This window comes from Protopterus annectens, chromosome 5.part0 (assembly GCF_019279795.1).
Source record: "Protopterus annectens isolate FY-2018-M chromosome 5.part0, PAN1.0, whole genome shotgun sequence".
NCBI classification, from domain to species: domain Eukaryota; kingdom Metazoa; phylum Chordata; order Ceratodontiformes; family Protopteridae; genus Protopterus; species Protopterus annectens.
The window spans coordinates 162,761,555-162,780,748 of record NC_056735.1 but is presented as its reverse complement, the minus strand read 5'-3'; the positions used below and the strand labels follow the sequence as shown (position 1 = coordinate 162,780,748).

Sequence of the window (19,194 nt, the reverse complement as noted above, 5' to 3'; positions counted from 1 at the left end):
ATGTGTCATTCGGATGTACCATCCTCCGAACTTCTTTGCCTCCAGTGCAAACGCTCGTTCTTTCTGCAGGTTAAGGGGGATACAGATATTTCCCTATCTGGATAACCTGCTTATTCAGAACTCCTCTCTAGAAATCTTACTTAGGCATTTTCACTTTGCCATTTCTCTCTTGCAAAGCTTGGGGGCTTACTGGAAATTTCAAGAAGTCTTTCCTGACTCCTTCTCAGGATCATGTTTTTCTGGGATGCAGGATCCAGTGTGTTCCAATGCTGGCATCTCTGCCTCCCCCAAGGCCCTAACTCTCGTTGCCTTCTTTCAATCCCTTCTTCCTCTGGCTTCAGTCGCAGCCAGGGAATTTCTGAGAGCTCTTGGTTACATGGCTTCCACTATTCCTATGCTCCCTGTAGCCAAGCTCCACGTGAGAAATCTCCAGTGGTCTCTAAAGTCAGTTTGGCTTCAACATTGTCATCCTTTAGATTTTCCAGTCCTTCTTCCATGCCTCAGATTTTTTTTTCTTTTCATCCTAGGTCTTTAGGTTTGGCTGTTTACAAGCAAACTCTTTCTTTTTGGATATCTAAAGCCATTTCTTTTTGCTATTCTTTTCATGGGAAGAGCCTTCCTTATTCTGTTCAGGCTTATTCTACTAGGGGTGTGGCTTCTTGTGGTGCTTTTTTTCATGGGGTTGGGTACTGATTCTGTTCTTGAGGCAGCTATCTAGACTCCAGTGCATACCTTTACCAAGCACTATAAGTTGGTTGTGCTTTCAAAGGCCAGAACTCATTTTCCTAGGGTCATTCTCCATGGATTCCTAGAAGATTCTGCTGGCCCTTCCTCCTCCCAGTTTTCCTCCACTATTGCACTCTCCCTATCGTAAAGAATACTGCAGTGGTGATACAGAAGGACATAGTATGGGTGTGTACAATCTTACCCTAACAGTAGATGTCCTTCTCTTCACTGTTGGAATATTCACTCTCCCCTCCTTCCCCTGGTCCTTTTTTTCATCTGGATGTAGAAGGACATAGTATGGGTGTGTACAATCTTACCATAACAGTAGATGTCCTTCTCTTCACTGTTGCAATATTTGCTCTCTCTCTCTCCCTCCCTCCTTCCTTCCCCTGGTCCTTTTTTTTTCTTCTGGATGTGCTTGTTACCTGCTACTGTCCTTGGACTGTTGTTCCTACTGGGGCTTTTCAGTTCTGATGATGATATGTCTGGACATCACCTTTATGCTGTACGCTTTGCATGGGGGGCAGAAGTGTGACTTTCAGTGTACCCATTACAGCATAAAGGTTTGGTTTACTGGCCGGATGTTGTGCTACCCTTGGCAGAGGATTCCTATTGTAAACAATGCTGCAACAGTGAAGAGAGGGACATCTACTGTTATGGTAAGATTTTACATAGCTGTACTTTTAGTAGTTGTGCACGGACACATTTTCTAGGATTTTCATTTTCTAGGATTTTGGAGAGTAGAAGAGAAGTGCTATAAGTATTTTTCTGTTTAGTGCAGTACTGGGACCACCTTTGTGAAGGAGTGTACAGTAAGTGCTGCTTCCAACCTGACCTTCCTTTCTGGATCTTCTTGCACTACATTTTGGTTTGGCGGGAGATCGTGTAAGCATTATTGTACTGTTTTGGAAAGTTTTCAAAAGTCCAGCCTCTCCACGCATTAAAAACCAAAAAAAAAATGAAGAAACCCCTGAGGATACACTGTATAAACAAAATAACAAAAAAAGGCCCACTGAGGTGCGCTGATAAATCACCATGAAGAGATGCTTTTTTAACCTAGTAAACTTCAATAGTTGCTTTCATCAGGTCGACTTCATCAGAAAGTAACCAGTGTAATACATAGAGTACTTGTGTACAAATTTAAAATTTCTAAAAATGAAGCATGTTAAAATCACCATTATTTAATGAATAAACCAATAAAACAATCAACAAAATATCTCTCACTCAACACGTTCATGTCATTACTTTCTGACACATACTCTGAAAGAAAGTAGTGTGGGTGCAGATAATTGCAGTGGATGACTGTGTTTTTTAAAGTCATTTTTTGGATTTAAAACAGGATCATTTTGTAAAGTTTGGAAGTCTGTCTCAATGGGAGCACTTGTGGAGCAGTAGGTGTTCCAAATACACTTGATATTCAAAAATGGCACACACCAAGCCCAAGAGAGTGACCTTAATTGTGGGAATTCTCGTAAAATGTTCATCAAGGAGTGACATTTGCTAGTATGTAATACATCTTTAGCGTGTAAAGGGAAGTTGTTGGTGTAGCAAATGCAGGCCTTTTAATTTTTGTCTAGCCACGTAAGGATTTACATATGAGGAATCGGTGTAGAGCATTAACATTTTGATTACCTGCACAGTTATGTATTTATTAATTAACCAAGTGACATTTGATTACTGAGAAAGTCCAACTGGCTGGGACCCCAGTTTCAGCAGTGGTCCAGGGAGAAAAGCTCCAAAGTATTACAAAGCATTTTAAGAACAATAATTTTATACTCTTTAAAAAAAATACAAAAAACAAACACAGTTTAAATAATTATACCAAATTTGACATAGTATGAAAACATTGTCACATAAATTTTATCTGTTCTTAAACAATGATTTAATAGAGAAAGTTTAGCCAGTTTATAGAGAAATTAAAGATAACTTAGTGTCATACAAACAGGAATTTCAATACGAAGTGAGAGAAAAGCAGAGTTATGGTGTATTTAGAGAGGAAGCCAGGGGGGAGAGAAATTAATAGAAGTAAGGAAGTGAGTGATGAAAGGAGAGTGGATGTGGTGATATGTGGCTGCTGGCCAGGGTTAGGACTAGGTTTTGGGGAATCCTTGGTTAGACATGTTATGCTGTCTGTGAAATAAGAATTTTATATAATTCTTTCGGCCCTGCCTCCCCCACCATCAGGTCTTGCCTGTCTGCTGTTTCACCGTTTGTTCCTCCCCATTGCTGACTCCAGAAGATGATTGGAGGAGGAAGGGAGAGTACCAGTGAGAGCAGCTGTCATCCTTCTGAAGGTTGGAAGATTTTTTTGATGCTGTTGTTAACTCCCCTACTTTCATTGAGCAGGTGTAGTATTGTACTGAACAGCTGCAGGTATGTGCTTCCACACAACCATCATGCCATCAGCTGTTGCTTCAGGCTGAAGTTCCTGGGTCCCTCTTCATAGCAGGACAGTACTTGGCCTTCCTCAGGCAGAGTGACTTACACTGACTCCCTTCCTCTGGATAGGTGAACAGATCTTATACAGTCATTCCTGTTTCTCTGTGTCTCTTCCACTGTATGGCTCATTAACTAAACCTGGGTTACCTGTGGTGTAGTTAGGACTCCCTGAGGGCAGTTTTTTGCCTGTCTGTACACATTGAGCTTCACTGAATGTTCTGCTGGCCAGACTGTAGGCCACATTAAAAAAAAAAACAAATGCAGTTCTCTGCATTGGAAATGGAGCTTCTAACAACTAACTGGCAGCTTTATGCCTGACCCCTGCAGTTACTTCCTGCTGCTGTTCCTGATGGGAATACTTCACATATAAAATAAAATGTTTTTATACTGACATTTGTTCATGGAATATAGATATATGAAGACCTTCCTGCAGGTAGACATTAATGTATGGTTATGGATTTGTTAGAGTTTGCTTGTGTAGATACTTTGAAGTGAAAACAGCATCTTAATTGAAAGCAACAATGTTCTCTGCTTATTTTTTCTATTTCCACAAGCCTCAGAAATTTTTATTTTAATAATGTCATTTCTTCAGACTCATATAGGTTGCAGAGTTTTTTATATTTATATCTTTCGAGACTTTTTAGACCCAGCTAAACCTTGTAGCCTGACAGCACAAGAGGTTTGACCTCCATGCATGAGAAGAAAGAGCCACATTGCAGACAAAGTTTACATATTACCTTTTTCAAGCCAGTGAAATAATGTTAAATACACAGCTTTGTTTGGATTTGGATTTAACTTTCTTTAATGCTAAGTTCTGTTCCTGCTGCCTTCCTTTTTGAACTCATCAGTAGTTGCTTATTTCTTGTGAAAGTAAGTTTATCACTTCTGAAATAAGATGCTTGAACCCAAAGGGTTTGCCTAGTTAACAAATTAATACAGCCAGTAAAAGTAAATGGGTGACCCGGAAAGCAAGTCCCAGGGGCTGTGAACCAGTTCTTATTAGAGTAACAAATGCAAATGACTATTTCATTTGTTTATAGTTGGGCAAAAACTCTGCAATTTGAAATGTGTAAGTGTTAAGCAGTGAGAGAGTTTAAGGCTCTGCAGATAGCAATGAAATCTGATTAAAATATAGGTTAATACTGCACATAAAATGTGATGTCTTGCAGACCAGGGCATGTATACGTAAACCTGCATGAACCCTGACATGAGGTCCTGACTCCACCGATCTTTTCTACATATTACATTACCTACCTCTTCCCTTCTTTTCCTTTCCTTGCTAGCACTTCAGATGATTCTCTTTATTCTTTTTTTTTTTTCAGTTTTAGGTCCTCATAATAATGTACATATGCATAAGTTCAGAAAGAAAGCAATGCTTGATCTAGGAAGTTTGTCCAAATACTGCAGTTACCTTAGTGTGATACATTTACTCTGCTTCTCTGAGCCACTGATAGCATAAGAAGTGGTCATTTTTTTTTTTTTTAGCAGCTCAGAGTAGTAAGTTGGTTCCTGTGTTTTAAGTGATGGTTTGGCATACAACTGTACAGTCCTGTTTTTGATTAATCTTGAAACACTGTATCAGGAACTAGCAACAAATGTATTCTGCTTTGTGGGAATACATTGAATACAACAATCTGATTATGAAGACCTTCCCCTGACAGGTTGGGCTGTATTTCTCAATCAGTCAGAATCCAGTGTTTGTTTTTTTCGACAAACTTCTAGACCTGAAGGTATCCATGCATGGTGCCAGTGGACATTTCATAATATGTACATGCCAGATATGTTGGTGCTTTTCCTGGAGGCCACCATTTTTTGCTATCCGCATAGTTAAGCTGTCCATCATGTCTACTGCTGCTGAAGTCCTGTGTTTATGTACATAAGTTGTACCACAGTAAACATCCATTTCTGTCAGATTGCCAGAGAAGACCTATAGGGGTATTATCTGCACTCTCTCAGGGCAGACACTTGAACCTCTGTTGCTTGCATCAGCTGTTAACATTATTACTTGTTGCCATACTTAAGCAAGATAGCTTTGCGACAGTTGGCAAACCTTCGTAAAGAGACCTTCATAAGGGTCCTTTCTTACTGGCCTGGGTATTCATTGGAGCATTAAGGACAAGCGCTTTGAGACTCTGCGGATAAATCCAGTGTAACCCCCCCCCCCCCCCCACGCTCAGCTTCCTTCAGCCTTCAGGTGATACACTCACCCTTGACTAACAAAAGTTCAAGCCAACCAGCCCTTGCCTTTGGATGGAAAATTTTGGAATAGGGGAGTTGCTCCACTGGCTTTCACCACCAGGTGTGGATCCATAATTTTTTTGACACCCTATCTCCATGATGATGATTGCCTGGAACTCTTGGATAACTAACCTGATCCCAAAGGTTAGTCTCTTGAGTAAGCTAGTCACAGGGGATACTGCTGACCAGGGTTCACCTTCTGTAATCTGTCTCAGAATCTGTATTGGTCAGCGTGCCCCAGTTAAGGAGAGTCCCTTTGGTCATCCTGCTCTTAGAGTCTTTCCTCGGCATGCATAAGTGCTAATATAGTTCAGGCATGGGCAGTAATATTTTTTTAGCCTGCCAGTGTACTAAATCATTCATTTCCTTAAGTGTTTAAGTTCTTAAAAATAAACTAAAGCTTGCTTTAATATAATTTGGAAGGATATTCCGGGCATCAGATACACTTTAAGAGGACCAGTTAGTACATTTCTCATTTCTGTATAATCTCCTACAAAGGTTGTCTGATGATACTTTAGTATTCTTTGATAACCCCAAGCTTTCCTAGAGGTAGTTGTCTCTAAATGCTGTATGTGCCTGAATAAGGTCTCCTCTTAAATACCTATGTGAGACACCATCAAGTGCAGATATTTTAATCTTTCATAACTTAGTTTAACATCACTGGGTGACCTTGATGTATTTCCACTGTTATTTTTAAAATTTACTCATACTAGTTTTCTTGTAATGCTTCCATGTTGTTGTTTCATACTCTAGTTTTTTTTTTTTAATATGAAATTTACAAAGATTTCATAATTTCCAGTTTTGTATAATTTATAAGTCCTTTTTATATAGCCTGTAGTACTATAACTATCTTTAGCCAGTTGGGTGATATAATCAGAAAAACTCAAAGCCAGGTCTACCCATATACCCAATTCCTTTAATGAATCCACAGTTATAATCGCTGTGATCTGTATTAAATATTATTCTAGGTATCCTAAATGTCACATGCTGTGTATATTTGATGTATTTATCAGATATTATTCTCCTGTGCCCAGATGGTCAGTTGCTCCAAGTTCTTTTGAGACATTCCTTATTTGTTACAGAGTTAATCCATTTTTACATCATCTGCATGCATACTATAGAATACCTTAGATGAAAACGATAGGCCCATACTGGTTTAGTTTGTGTGTTTTAGATCTAGGACAGAGCCCTGTGGGGCACCCTGACTATAACCTACATTTTTTTCACCTGTCCAATTGCTATATGACACTTATCATGTCCTATTTGTAGGCCATGTCCTATTAGCAAGCCATACTGCTATCCGTTTTATCAGATGCTGATGTTTTTGGTAGGAAATTATAGTTTTTGAATTGCCACTTCCTGTCTGGGGAGATATATCTGTGAACTCTTCTATGAAAAAAAAAGTGTGTAAAATATTTATTGTTCGACTTTTCTTCCTACAGGTTTTTGCATGTTTTTTTCTGTTAGGAGCTGGATGTTGTACTTGAGGGAGGAGACTGTCAGTGGTTTTCTTACCTTGGAACCACCTTTTGGCTGTTTAAGGTTCACCAACATATTCAGGCTCAACTACCTAGCAGGAATCTATGGAGCAGTTACCTGTCTCCAAGGTTCTTTTTTCCCTTTTCTGCAAGAAAAAGAAAGTAGTCAGGGAGTCTTTCTGTATCACCCTGGCTCCAGTTCAGCCTCAGCTGCTGATGAGTGACACTGCTGTTGTCAGTCTTGGTTCCTCAGACCACTCATCTTTATCCCCTGGTCCCCCTGGTGTAACATTTACAGCCTCTATTGACCAAAGGATTGATGCATTCTCTGTGGCTGTAGAGGTGCCAGCCACGGGTAAGGGAGAACAACTCTTGCTGATCTTGGAGGAAAAGGCTAGTGAATACCACATAGTAGGGAAAGGGAGCCTGAACCTCCGTTGTGTGTGTGAAGAAATTAGACACTCTTATTTGTGCAAGGATGTCTGGCTGAATTTTGTATATAATTTCAGATTGACCTGTGTATTGTATGCCAGTCATAGCTATGATACTGTAAATAAGTTCTTACATGTTGATTTATAATCTGTACAGAATGTTTTAAAGACTTGAACAGTGTCCTTTAACATTTCTAACTGCGCATGTCTGTGAAGATTCTAAAGGCAAACTGTCTCAGATTCAGCTGATCAGCAGATGATGTAATCGGAATGTTGACAGTTGCTATGCATTACTGTCAGAAGCTGAAAGACAGGAAGGAACTTTTAGAAAACAGCTGTTGATTGATTTTTCAAATATGAAATGAAAATTAGAACTGGAACAGTTGACAGGCTAGTCTATAAAAGAGCCTGCTGAAGACAGTTAGTTGTCAGTTATTGATGTCAGTAGTCAGTTACAATTGTGAGTTGGTCACAGATGTAGTGTGCAGTGGATACCGAAAAGGGCTCGCTAAGAACTGTAAGTCTGCCTTTGCTCTGTTGTAATAATTTAGTTTAGATCAGGGGCAGTGTTCTTTAGTCAGATAGGAAAGTATAACTAATCAATTAGATAAGTTAGAGCTTTTCTGAATGTTGGATTTCTGTCCTATAGTATTGATTTCAATTTTCCTGGTGATTGAGCTCTGTTTATTGAAAATTACTGTTGTACATTTTAGTCATTTTGCTCAATATTAAATATTGTAATTAACTTACATTGTGGCTGGCCAATCAGTGTTTTTCTTTAGTGATTTGAGAGTGCTTATACTTGCTTTGATAATTCCCAGGGCCACTCTGAAAGCATGGCTGCTTAGGTCATTTGCTACTATTTGTTTTAATATTTAATTTTCATAATTGGGCACCTCTTTAGAACGGCACAAAGAGACATTGATTGGTGGCAGCATTACCGTATTATTTTGGGGAAGGGACACAGCTGGAAATGTGTGTCAGGCTTTCCCAGAAGTGTTTGGATGTGTGAGATTTAATTTATTGAAGTGCGAGTGTATCAGAGGTCTTAAACTCGGATACATTGTTCTGAAATGTATAATAGAGAGTTACATTAGAGGTGGACAGAAGTATACAGTCCAGTCCCAGGCTATAGAGTGTGTTCTTGTTGTGCTGTTAGGGGAAACTGAGAAATATTACTCCTGTTTAAGTGACAGTCTCACATTTTAGCCAATAGTGAGAACTGAAGCTCCTTAGTTACTGACCAAGGATAGTGGGAGACGTCGCATTATTTGTTGGCAGGTCAGTGAGATATTATCTGGATGTCACATTAATTGGTGCTAGAAGTGTGGGATTTTTAATTGGACTTCAATAGCCTGTGGGTAGTTGTCATTAGGGTGTACACTTTTGACAGCCACAAAGTAAACATACATAATCTCAGCTCACCTCAGTTGTATTTGTTTTTAGTTAGTTAGTCAGGGATAGCAGGCAAAGATGTCAGCAGAAGACTAAAGTAAGCTGACAAAGAACCAGTTGGCCAAGGATTGTGAAGCCAGAGGACTGGTGCATACCAACCTGAGTAAGGAAGCAATGATTTTAGCCTTAGTTGCAGCTTCATTTCAGACTAGCTGTTCGGATATTCTCCAGTTTGGTACTGGTGATGTACAACTGGCCGGGACAGAACAGTCCACCTTTTCTTCAAAGGATCTGAGAATTCGTCTGGAGCTAGAGAGACTGCGCTTGGAGGCTGAGAAAAAGCAGCGTCAATATGAGCTGGAAGCCAAACAACTGGAGACTGGAGAGAAACTGCACCCGGAAGCCCAGTAACTGGAGGCCAAACATCTTGAACTGGAATCAGCAGAGAGACTGCACCTGGAAGGCCAACAACTGGAGGCCAAACATCTTGAATCAGCAGAGAGACTGTGCCTGGAAGCCTGATAACTGGAGGCCAGACATCTTGAACTGGAGGCCAAATGTTTAGAAGCTGAGGAAAATGAGAGACAGCGCTGGCATGAAGTGGAGCTTCTTACCCTTCGAGAGGGTCATGGAGTTAATGGGGAAGGGAATAACTGGACCCCAGAAGCTGTAAGGATCAGTAAGCTTTTTCCCCCAGTACAGGGATGGGGGTGACTTTGATAGTTTTATTCACATATTTGAGAAGGTATGTAAGACAGTATGATGACCATGAGCTCTGGGTTTGGCTCCTGACTCCCTTACTCCGTGGTAAAGCTGTTCAGGCCATGTCAGAATTGTCTGATGTAAATTGATTGAATTACATTAAAGTTAAGAACTGTCTTCTAGATTGTTTTAAACTAACACCTGAAGCTTATAGAAAAAAAAAGTTTTGTGAACACAGATGCAAGGCAGATGAAAGTGTAAGTGATTATATTGCTGATTTAAGCACTTACTTTCACAGATGGGCAAGTGGGTGTCAGGTCACCACTTCTGAGGGACTGACAGACCTCTTGGTGAGAGAGCAAGCCCTGAGTACTTTGCTTGATGACATGAGAATCTGGTTAGCAGACAGTGTGTGTAACTCTGCAGAGGAATTGGGGAGAAAAGGGAATCTCTACTTAGCAAGCAGAGCACCATTGCATAACAAAGGGATACCCAGTGCTGCACATGGACATAGGGGAACCCATGGGGGGAGTCTAAACCACTCCAGTAATAGGGGAAGCTTCTAGTCCAAGTACACAGTTAGGGATTAGATGTTTCAAGTGTAACAAGAGGAGTCACATAGCAGTCAAATGTCCATCGAGGTAAAGTGAGAAACAGAAGGTGAGGGAGCCAGCAAGTGGTGGTGATAAACTGCCAGTGGTAAGTTGTTTGTAAACAGTAGGGGTGCCAATCTATCATCAGAATTTATATCCTATCTTAGTAGATGGCAAACAGGTTACTGCTAAGAGAGTGAGACAGCTTCTGATATATTGTGAGGCCTGCAGTGGTTAGAGAACAGCAGTACTTGCTTGGACAGTCCAGTCCAGTCAGCGGTTTCGGAGGGACCCCATTCCAAATACCTTTGGCTAGGATTCATCTTGGCTGGGAGGGTATAAGAGGAAGAAAGCAGGCAGGTGTGTAGGTCTGGTAGCCCAGGGGAGACTCAGACGGATCCCATACCTGAAGCTGGGATTGGTGTGGTGGCTCTTTCAGAGAAGGAGCTATCTTGTAGTAGTATGTCTGAAAGTGAGCCACAGCTGCTGGAAGGTACTGATGCTCCCTTGGACACAGAGACTGCAAGGACGGATGTGAGCGATAGAACCCAGATTGACAGTGAAGCACAACTGACGCAAGTTACTAGGCTTCCTGTGGAAGGGGAGCTTGTGTTTCAGAATATTCCTGCAGATGTCCTGATAGGGAATGACTGCGATGATGCAGTGCCTTGTGTACATGCAATGACACGCAGTCCAGCTTGGAGACAGGCATGTAGGACTGATAGCCCAGGAGAGACCCAGACAGTTCTCGTACCTGTAGCTGGGATTGGTGTGGTGGCTGTTTCAGATAAGGAGCTATCTTGTAGCAGTGCATCTGAAAGTGAGCTACAGCTGCTGGTAGGTACTAATGTTCCCTTGAACATGGTGACTGCAAGGATGGAGGTGAGTGATAGTACTCTGATTGATAGTGAGGTACAGCTGTCGGAAGTTATTATGTTTCCTGCGGAAGGGGAGCTTGGGAGGGTCACAGATGCAAAGTTGAGACAGGCTCAACTTACAGACCCGACATTACAAAGCTCATTACAAAGCTTGAGGGAGATGGCTAAGGAACCACCTGAGGCTCAAGGAATAAGGGAGTCTGTATACGGGAACAGAGGTTTGTTGTATAAAAGGCGGCCTGTTGGAGGGGGGCTAGAAGGTGAAGTAGCGCAACAGTTGGTAGAGCCTAGAGCATACTATCTGCCATTTCTAGCTATAGTCCCTGATATTCCGTGTGCAGGTGATACTGGGGCAGAGTAGGAAAGCTTGCTGTATAAAACATGGACTCTTAAGGGATGGCTGGAAGGTGAGGTAGTATGGCAGTGGGTAGAGCTTAGTCTGCCACTTCTAGATGTAGTTCCTGATATTCCTTTTGCAGGTGATATGGATGTAGAGAAGGTATCAAATGCTTTGCTAGAATTTTTCAGCAGGGTAGATCTTCTGAGGGAGATATTGACTGACCAAGGTGTTAACTTCATGTCAGACCTGCTGACTTGTTTGAGGAAACATTGTGGGGTGAAACATGTAAAGACCACCCCCTGCTATCCCCTGAATAATAGTCCTATGGAGAGGTTAAACTCTACTTTAGAGACTATGCTATAGGCATTTGCAGACCAGTTTAAAATGGCAAAGTTAAACATTAAACCCAGTAAGTGTCAGGTGGGTATGGCACAGGTCACTTACTTAGGACACAGTAGGGAGTACTAAGATTAGGCCAGAACCTGTCAAAGTGCAAGCCATTCAAGCGTGGCCTATTCCTGATACTAAAAAGCAAGTGAGAGCATTTCTAGGGACAGCGGGGTACTGTGGAAAAATTGTGCCCAGTGGTGGTGCATTGGCTGCAACCTTTACTGACTCAACTAGGAAAAATAAACTGGATCAGGTAGTATGGATCACACATTGTGAATAGGCTTTCCAAAAACTTAAGGAGATTTTGGGAGGACTCCCTGTGTTGGCCAGTCCAAAATATAGTAAAGTACTTGTTGTGCAAGTAGATGCATCAAATTGTGGTGTTGGGGGCTGTGCTCAGCCAAGTTTCCTCAGAAGAAGAACGATGCAGTAGGTTTAATAATGCCAATGCAAATGGATTGCTCAGGAGAGGAGTGGGTTGTTATTCCCAAACAGACCCATTTTTCTCAAGCGTCGTTTTTCAAGGGTCACTTGAAAACCGTGCTTGAGTCATAGGGGGAGAAATGTGAAGAAATTAGACACTGTTATTTATGCTAGCATGTCGGGCTGAGTTTTGTATATAATTTCAGATTGACCTGTGTATTGTATAAATGTTGATTTATAATCTATTCGTACAGAATATTTTAAAGACTTTGAACAGTGTCCTTTTAGGATCATAGGAGTTTACTAGGCTAATGACCCTAGGGCTGTTACAAGCCTAGCCAAGTTTTACCCTTATTTCCATGATTAGCAGCTATCACCAATGTCCAAGAGGGAGATAGGTGGAACCCATGGGGTGAACCTACAGTTACCCATCCAGTCATCCAGATTGTGTTTGAAGAGGTCAATAAGGTGCTCTGCTTGACATGAAGTGGGAGTCTGTTCCAAAGGTGTGGTAACCTCTGGAAGACAAATCTGTCCCTCCAGCCAGTTCTGTTAATGTCACATACCAAGTTGAGGCCATTAGAGCGAGTAACCCATGTTCCATTTGACTTACAGATATACAACATTTACAATAAAGCAGGGTCAAAGATTGCCTTATATACAAGGCAGAGGTGGTCTATGAGCAGTCTGTATGTAACAGAATAAAGTAACGGTGATTTTAGATGACCCTCATAGGACATATGCTGAAGACCGTGAATTTTCCTTGTGAGGAACCTTTGTGGTCTCTCCAGTTGCTGCAGGTACTTGGAAAGGTACATACCAAAAGGGGCATTGTACTCATTTATTGGCCTGATTAGGGAAGAGTACAGAGAGGTTATAACTTCTTTTTTTCTGGAGGCAATGCCCTTTCTTATGAGAAGACCAGTATAGAATGGCCTTCTTATCACTGTGGAGATATGGTGATCAAAAGTAAGGTTGCTGTCAACCTGTGTACCCAGCTGTCTCACCACTGTGTGTGTACTTATGGTGCTGCTGCTGTTGATGTGGTAGTTAGCAGGAACCTCACTCTTAGCAAAAGGATGATAATACATTTTTTGCATTGGGTCTACTTCATGTTGTCGAAGGCCGACAATATTGAAGCTGATATTGTCGGCACCAGATTAGTGAAAGCAAAAAACATTGAACGTTTAAATGGAAATCTCCGTAAGGGGAGATTTACATTTAGTTCAATGTAGTGCGGTCTCGGAGTTGGTATATTTAAGTAGGGGGGTGTGGGGGGTGCAGGGGTGCTTGCCCCCCCTGCTTGCAAAAGTAAGTTTTTATTTATTTATGTTTTTAGGCATTTTTTTATCTTTCGATGTTTCAGAATTCGATGATATGGTGTCGACCATATCAGATTCGATATTCTGAAACTTCAGTAAGATAATATAGATGCTTTGCATTGAGTCTAATGCCATGACTTTGACACCAATCTCATTTGTTTGTGTAAGACCCTCTTGTAGGATGTTGATATCATTTGGAAATTCAGTGACCGCTCCCAGTTTGCAGTCATCAGCAAACTTTGTCAGCCACAGACCTTTAGTTTTAGTTTGCACTTCAGAGAAATAGATTCCAAACAGTAGAGGTACCAGGACTGATTCCTGTGGAAACCCCACTGGCTGCAGGTCTAATGTTGGAGGTGGATTCGCCTGTTTGACTATATGGGTTCTATCAGTAACCCATCTAAAGATATTCAGTTTGATACATAGCTGGGTGAGTTTGTCAATTATGCCATAATGGGGGATAGTGTCAAAAGCCTTGGCTAAGTCTAGGTAGACTGTATACACAGATTTCCCCTCATCAAAGGCCTTGGTGACTGTCTCGAAGAAGTCCACCAGGTTTAACAGGCATGATCTCACTTTGGCAACTCCAAATTGAGTAGGGTCAGGTGTTTGGAGGTTACCAGTGTCTTTGTTGATAAAGTCCATGATGATTCTCTCCATGGCCTTGCAGATAAGGCTAGTCAGGCTAATAGGTCTGTAGTTCCTGGGTCAGTGGAAGCACCACTTTTGTGCAAGGGGATAACGATGGCCTTTTTCCATTCAGCTGGGATGAAGCCAGTGCTTAGACTATGACTGAAAAGAGTACCAAATGGCATTGCTAGTTCTTGTTTGAGTCCATGTAGGATGCAGCCTGGCATGTTATCAGGTCCCATGGATGCTGTGTTTTTGGCCTTAGAGAGGGCATTCACGACCTGCTCTTTAGAGATGCAGAGTAGAGGGCAGGTGGTAGGAATGTTCTGGGGTAAGTGTGGCAGGGAAAGGGGAGTGAAGTTTTCATAGAACCTCTTGGTTAACAGGTTAACAATGTCCACAGGCTCGGTATGTGTGATATCATCAACTACCAGTTTGGCACAAATCTGAGCCTTTCCTTTTAGGTTATGGATGTTACTAAAGGGCGCCTTATGGTTGTCCTTAGTTGAGGAAGCTAATTTGGATTCGTAGTTAGCTTTGGAGGACTTCACAAGGAGTCTTATTTGCTTGTTTAAGCTGAGGAGTGTTTCCAGTTTGGGGCTTGCTCCCTCTTACTCTTAGACAGCAATTTCTTCCTATTATTGTAAAGCCTGTTTATGGCAGGTTTGCTCTTTCATGAGGAGCTTGTTTTGATCCTATTAGGTACAGCCACTTCATTGCAGTTGTTCAGGTGTTTGCATAAAGCATTTGTGCAGAATTCGGCATAGTTGCCAGTTCCAGCTGAAGGAGGAGGTGCAGTGAAGCTATTTATACCATCCTGTAAGAGGTTATAATCTGCTTTGGAGAAGTTTTTTTGTTTAGTTTGTGCTATGGGGGGGGGGGGAGGCAGGTGTGATAGTAACTTTGAGACTGATTTGTGGTCAGATCTCACCAGGGAAGACCTCACAGTGGAGGTGCTGCAGTGGTCCCCCCATATTGGTAAGCACCAGGTCTAGGTTGCTGGCACTCTTTGTGGGGGTGTCAACTAGCTGGTCCAGGGTATTGGAGTTAATGAAGTCGAGGAACTTTGGGCAAACATGTTTCTGCATGAGTAATTTCTCTAGTCAATGGATGGGTAGTTAAAGTCACCCAAAACCATGGTGTTTGGATGTATCTTAATAGACTCAAGTAGATCCAAATAGAGTGTGTGTCCTGATTCATGGAGGGGGTCCTGTAGTTGGCAGTGACTTGCATAGGTGTCCTACCAACAGTTAATTGCACCTGGAGTATCTCCAGGGAATCGTGCTGTTTCTAGTTGTGCATGTTTGTGAAGAAAGATTTAAAGGCAAACTGTCTCAGATTCAGCTGATCAGCAGATGATGTGACCAGAATGTTGACAGTTGCTATGTGTTACTGTCAGATGCTGAAAGATTGGTATATATGAAATGAAAATTAGAACTGGAACAGTTGACAGGCTAATCTGTAAAAGACCCTGCTGAAGACAGTTGTCAGTTATAGATGTCAGTCCGTTACAGTTGTAAGTTGTTCACAGATGTGCTGTACAGTGGATACCCAAAAGGACTCACCACGAACTGCAAGCCTGCCTTTGCTATGTTGTAGTAATTTAGTTTAGATCAGGGACAGTGTTCTTTAGTCAGATAGGAAAGTGTAACTAATCAGTTAGAGCAGTTAGTTTTTCTGAATGTTGGATTTCTATCCTACAGTATTGATTTCAATTTTCCTGGTAATTGAGTTCTGTTTGTTTATTGGATGTTACTGTTTTAGATTTTTTAATCATTTTGCTCAATATTAAATATTTTTATTAACTTACATTGTGTTGGTCAATCAGTATTTTTCTTTAATAATTTGTGAGTGCTTATACTTGCTTTGATAATTCCGAGGACCACTCCAAAAGCTTGTCTGCTTAGGTCATTTGCTACCATTTGTTTTAATGTTTAATTTTCATAATTGGATACCCCTTTAGAAGGGCATGAAGACACTCTGATTGGTGGCAGCATTACTGTATTATTTTGGGGGAAGGAACACAGCTGGAAATCTGTGTCAGGCTTTTCCAGAAGTGTTTGGATATGTGAGGTTTAATTTATTTAAGTGCGAGTGTATCAGAGGTTTTAAAGTGGGACACATTGCTCTGGTGTGTGATAAGGGGTTACATTATGGGTGGACAGAAGTATACAGTCCAGTCCCAGGCTATACAGTGTATTCCTGTTGTGCTCTTAGGGGAAAATTGTGAAATATTGTTCCTATTTAAGTGACAGTCTCACACTGGAGTCATTAGTGAGGATTGAAGCTCCTTAATTACTGACCCAGGATAGTGAGAGTCATCACATTATTTGATGGCAGTTCAGTGGTATATTATCTGGACATCAGTGTGTCCCTGATGTTTGGTCTGTCTTTTTCCAGGGAGCCTCACAGCAAAAGAAAAAAAGTTGCTTCGCCTGTTTCTGTTTCTATGGACATGGAAAATTCACTGGGATGTGCTAGGGAGTTATTTCAGCTTTTACTGTTCCCATTTCTTCTTAAAAGAAAAAGGGTTTCCTCACTTTCTGACACTGAAATTCATTCAGAAGAGCAGAATTTAAGGGGGGGGGGGGGGTTGCTTCAGGATTTTCTATTTAACCTGAAGATGCAAACTTAAGTTTGCTTCACAAATCCCCACAGAAGACCTTTCTTTTTCTGAACCATGAGCTAAAAATGAAATACATTTTTCTGTGGGATAACAATATTTTACTGCTCAGCAAATATATTATGATTTGTTAGAGTTGAATATTTCTCAATCTGCAACTATTTTATGTGCTTTTAGAAAATGTTTTTCTCCCAATTTGCACCTGATAGTCAACTTCCTGCCCCTAAGAAGTTTAATTGGTTAGACAGGGTACCTCAAACTCATGAATGTTTGTTTTCTATTCCTGAAGGGGACCATGCAGTGATTTTGCTACTTCTGATAGACAGATTACTAACATTCCCTCTGTGATAAGGATGTGGAAGCTTTTGACAAATTTGGGAAGAAAGTTTATTCTGCTGCTACTTCAACATTCAGAATTTTAAAGTGCCAGGCTCTTCTGTCTTTAGAGAACATGAGAAGTTTTCTATCGACCTACTCTCTTTGGAGGTGTAAAACAAGTTGTTTAAATGCCTCTTTTGTATCAGCCTCTGTTGTTCTTAAGCAAACTTTAAAGTGTTCTGATGCTGTTGACAGTTTTTCCATGGCTGCGGTTCCTGGGTCAGTCACAAAAAATGTTTGCTGGGTTACATTCTCAGAATCTTCTTGAACATGTTAAAACTGCAATTTTAAATTCTCTCTTGGGTAAAGAAATTCTCTTTAGCCCTTCTGCAGCTTGTATCTAAGTTTCTTATATTTTATTTTAATATGGATGATTTAAGTATACGTATATATTTTTTTATATATGTATTTTATAAGTATAATAGAGTATTTAAGAAATTTAGGTATGATGTGCTTTTAAATAATTTGCATAATTAATTTGGGTCTTTATCTGAATGGCTGGTTTGTTCATGTGATTTTCAAATGTTCCTCTATTGGATGAAGGGTGTAGACCCGAACGCTTCATTAAAGCTGTTTGTTCGTGACTATTGTGTTTTTGGAATCTAAGTTACAAGCACATGTTCTTCGTGTTTCACTGTTGCAGTCATTACCATTGGGTTATCCTGCTGGCAGGCTACCCTCAGTCGGCATGAATTCCAAAGTCTAGGTCCGGCGTTGGTTGCTGTCACCTTTTCCCTGACGTCAGTGCGCCAGGGGTATAAAAGATGCAGCCAACGCCATTTTCCTCAGTTTTTCTTGCCCCAGATGTCAGGTGCCCCCAAAAGGGTAGGCTAAAAATATGCATCTTTGTTTTCAGTAGATGATATCCTTTTTGCTTCAAGTGGCAGTTTCCCCCATACTACACTGGAGTGATTCTGTGTTGATGCTGAAGTGGATGGAGTACAAATTGATACCTCCAGGTCAGACAACATGGTTCTGTCCCAGAAAAGGGCAGATTGTTCTCTCCAGGTGTTGGAGGAGCAGCTACCACAGGTAGAAGAGTTTAGGTAAGTGAGAGTAGAAGTGCAGTGGATGATTGCTCCCTGGCTTGATGCCACAGTGTCAGTACTGCAGGCATATTGTACTAGACTGTGTTATTAACACAAGAACTGAGTCTCACAGGATGAAACTGTTTACTGATCTGAGCCTCCATCCTTATCTGGTTATAATGCATATAAATTGCAGGTACAAGTCACAAAAAATGAGGTTCCTTTGCAACTGGGCTCACTTGCTATGATAGAGTAAGGAGCTTATCAGTATAGGGGACCCTGTGAGAAGAGTTGCTTCTTGTCTATTTTGAGTGGACTCACTAGTGATGATTGAAGCACCTTGTTTGAATTTCCCCCTTTGTGAGTTCTAATATATGTGTGCCAGGCACAGCCAACTAGGAGAAAACACTAGGATCGGCTGTAGACTCTTTGGAGGGATTCTTTCTGTAATTTAGAAAAGTCTAAAGATCTACGTTATTGAACTTGTAGACTGTAACTGGGGGGGGGGGGTGTAGGGAACTCTGGTCTACCCTGTTCAACTTGCTATCATCACATCCTTTACCAAGCAGTTGGTTAGTGATGATACTCTTGGTTCATTAATTGTCATACACACAGTTTGCATAATTCATACATTTAAAGACTTGACTGGTTGAAGTTTATGGGGGGGGGGGGTGTAGGGAACTCTGGTCTACCCTGTTCAACTTGCTATCATCACTGTGACTTTGTAATGTGTGCCTTTTTACTTAATGAAAACCAAAGTGTTATATGATCATTTAAGTTGTCCTTTTACCATGATTCTTGTATATAGGTTGTCTTTACGAAAACATGGAATTAAAGCAAAAGCTGCTGTTGTGCAGTGTAAATCAGTGTACTATAAACGTAGCATTGTGGCTTGACATGCTCCTAGTTAGGTGACTGAGAGTACAGATACCCAGTTACTACAAGCTTAACTGTACCCAGTGTATGTAGTACAGTTGTTGTGTTGTTACCTGGGTTGTATCAGTAGTAATTGGGCTATCTTGTATTTCTTTGATGTATTGTGTTACGTACCTTGTCTAATTATCAATCAATACATTTGCTTCATATTGACAAAGCAGAAATAAATTATGAATCCTCTGTTTTATGTGTTTTAGTAAACAATAGGTGCATCTGAACAAAGTCTGTTTTCATCAGAGGCCCA

General features: G+C 41.0%; 1 protein-coding gene across 4 annotated transcripts in view; it reads left to right on the top strand.

Annotated features, from left to right (window-relative positions):
* The window catches only part of LOC122802531 (cytochrome c oxidase assembly factor 5), a 255,614-nt gene that overhangs the window by 57,491 nt on the left and 178,929 nt on the right, over positions 1–19,194 (top strand). The window lies entirely within an intron of this gene.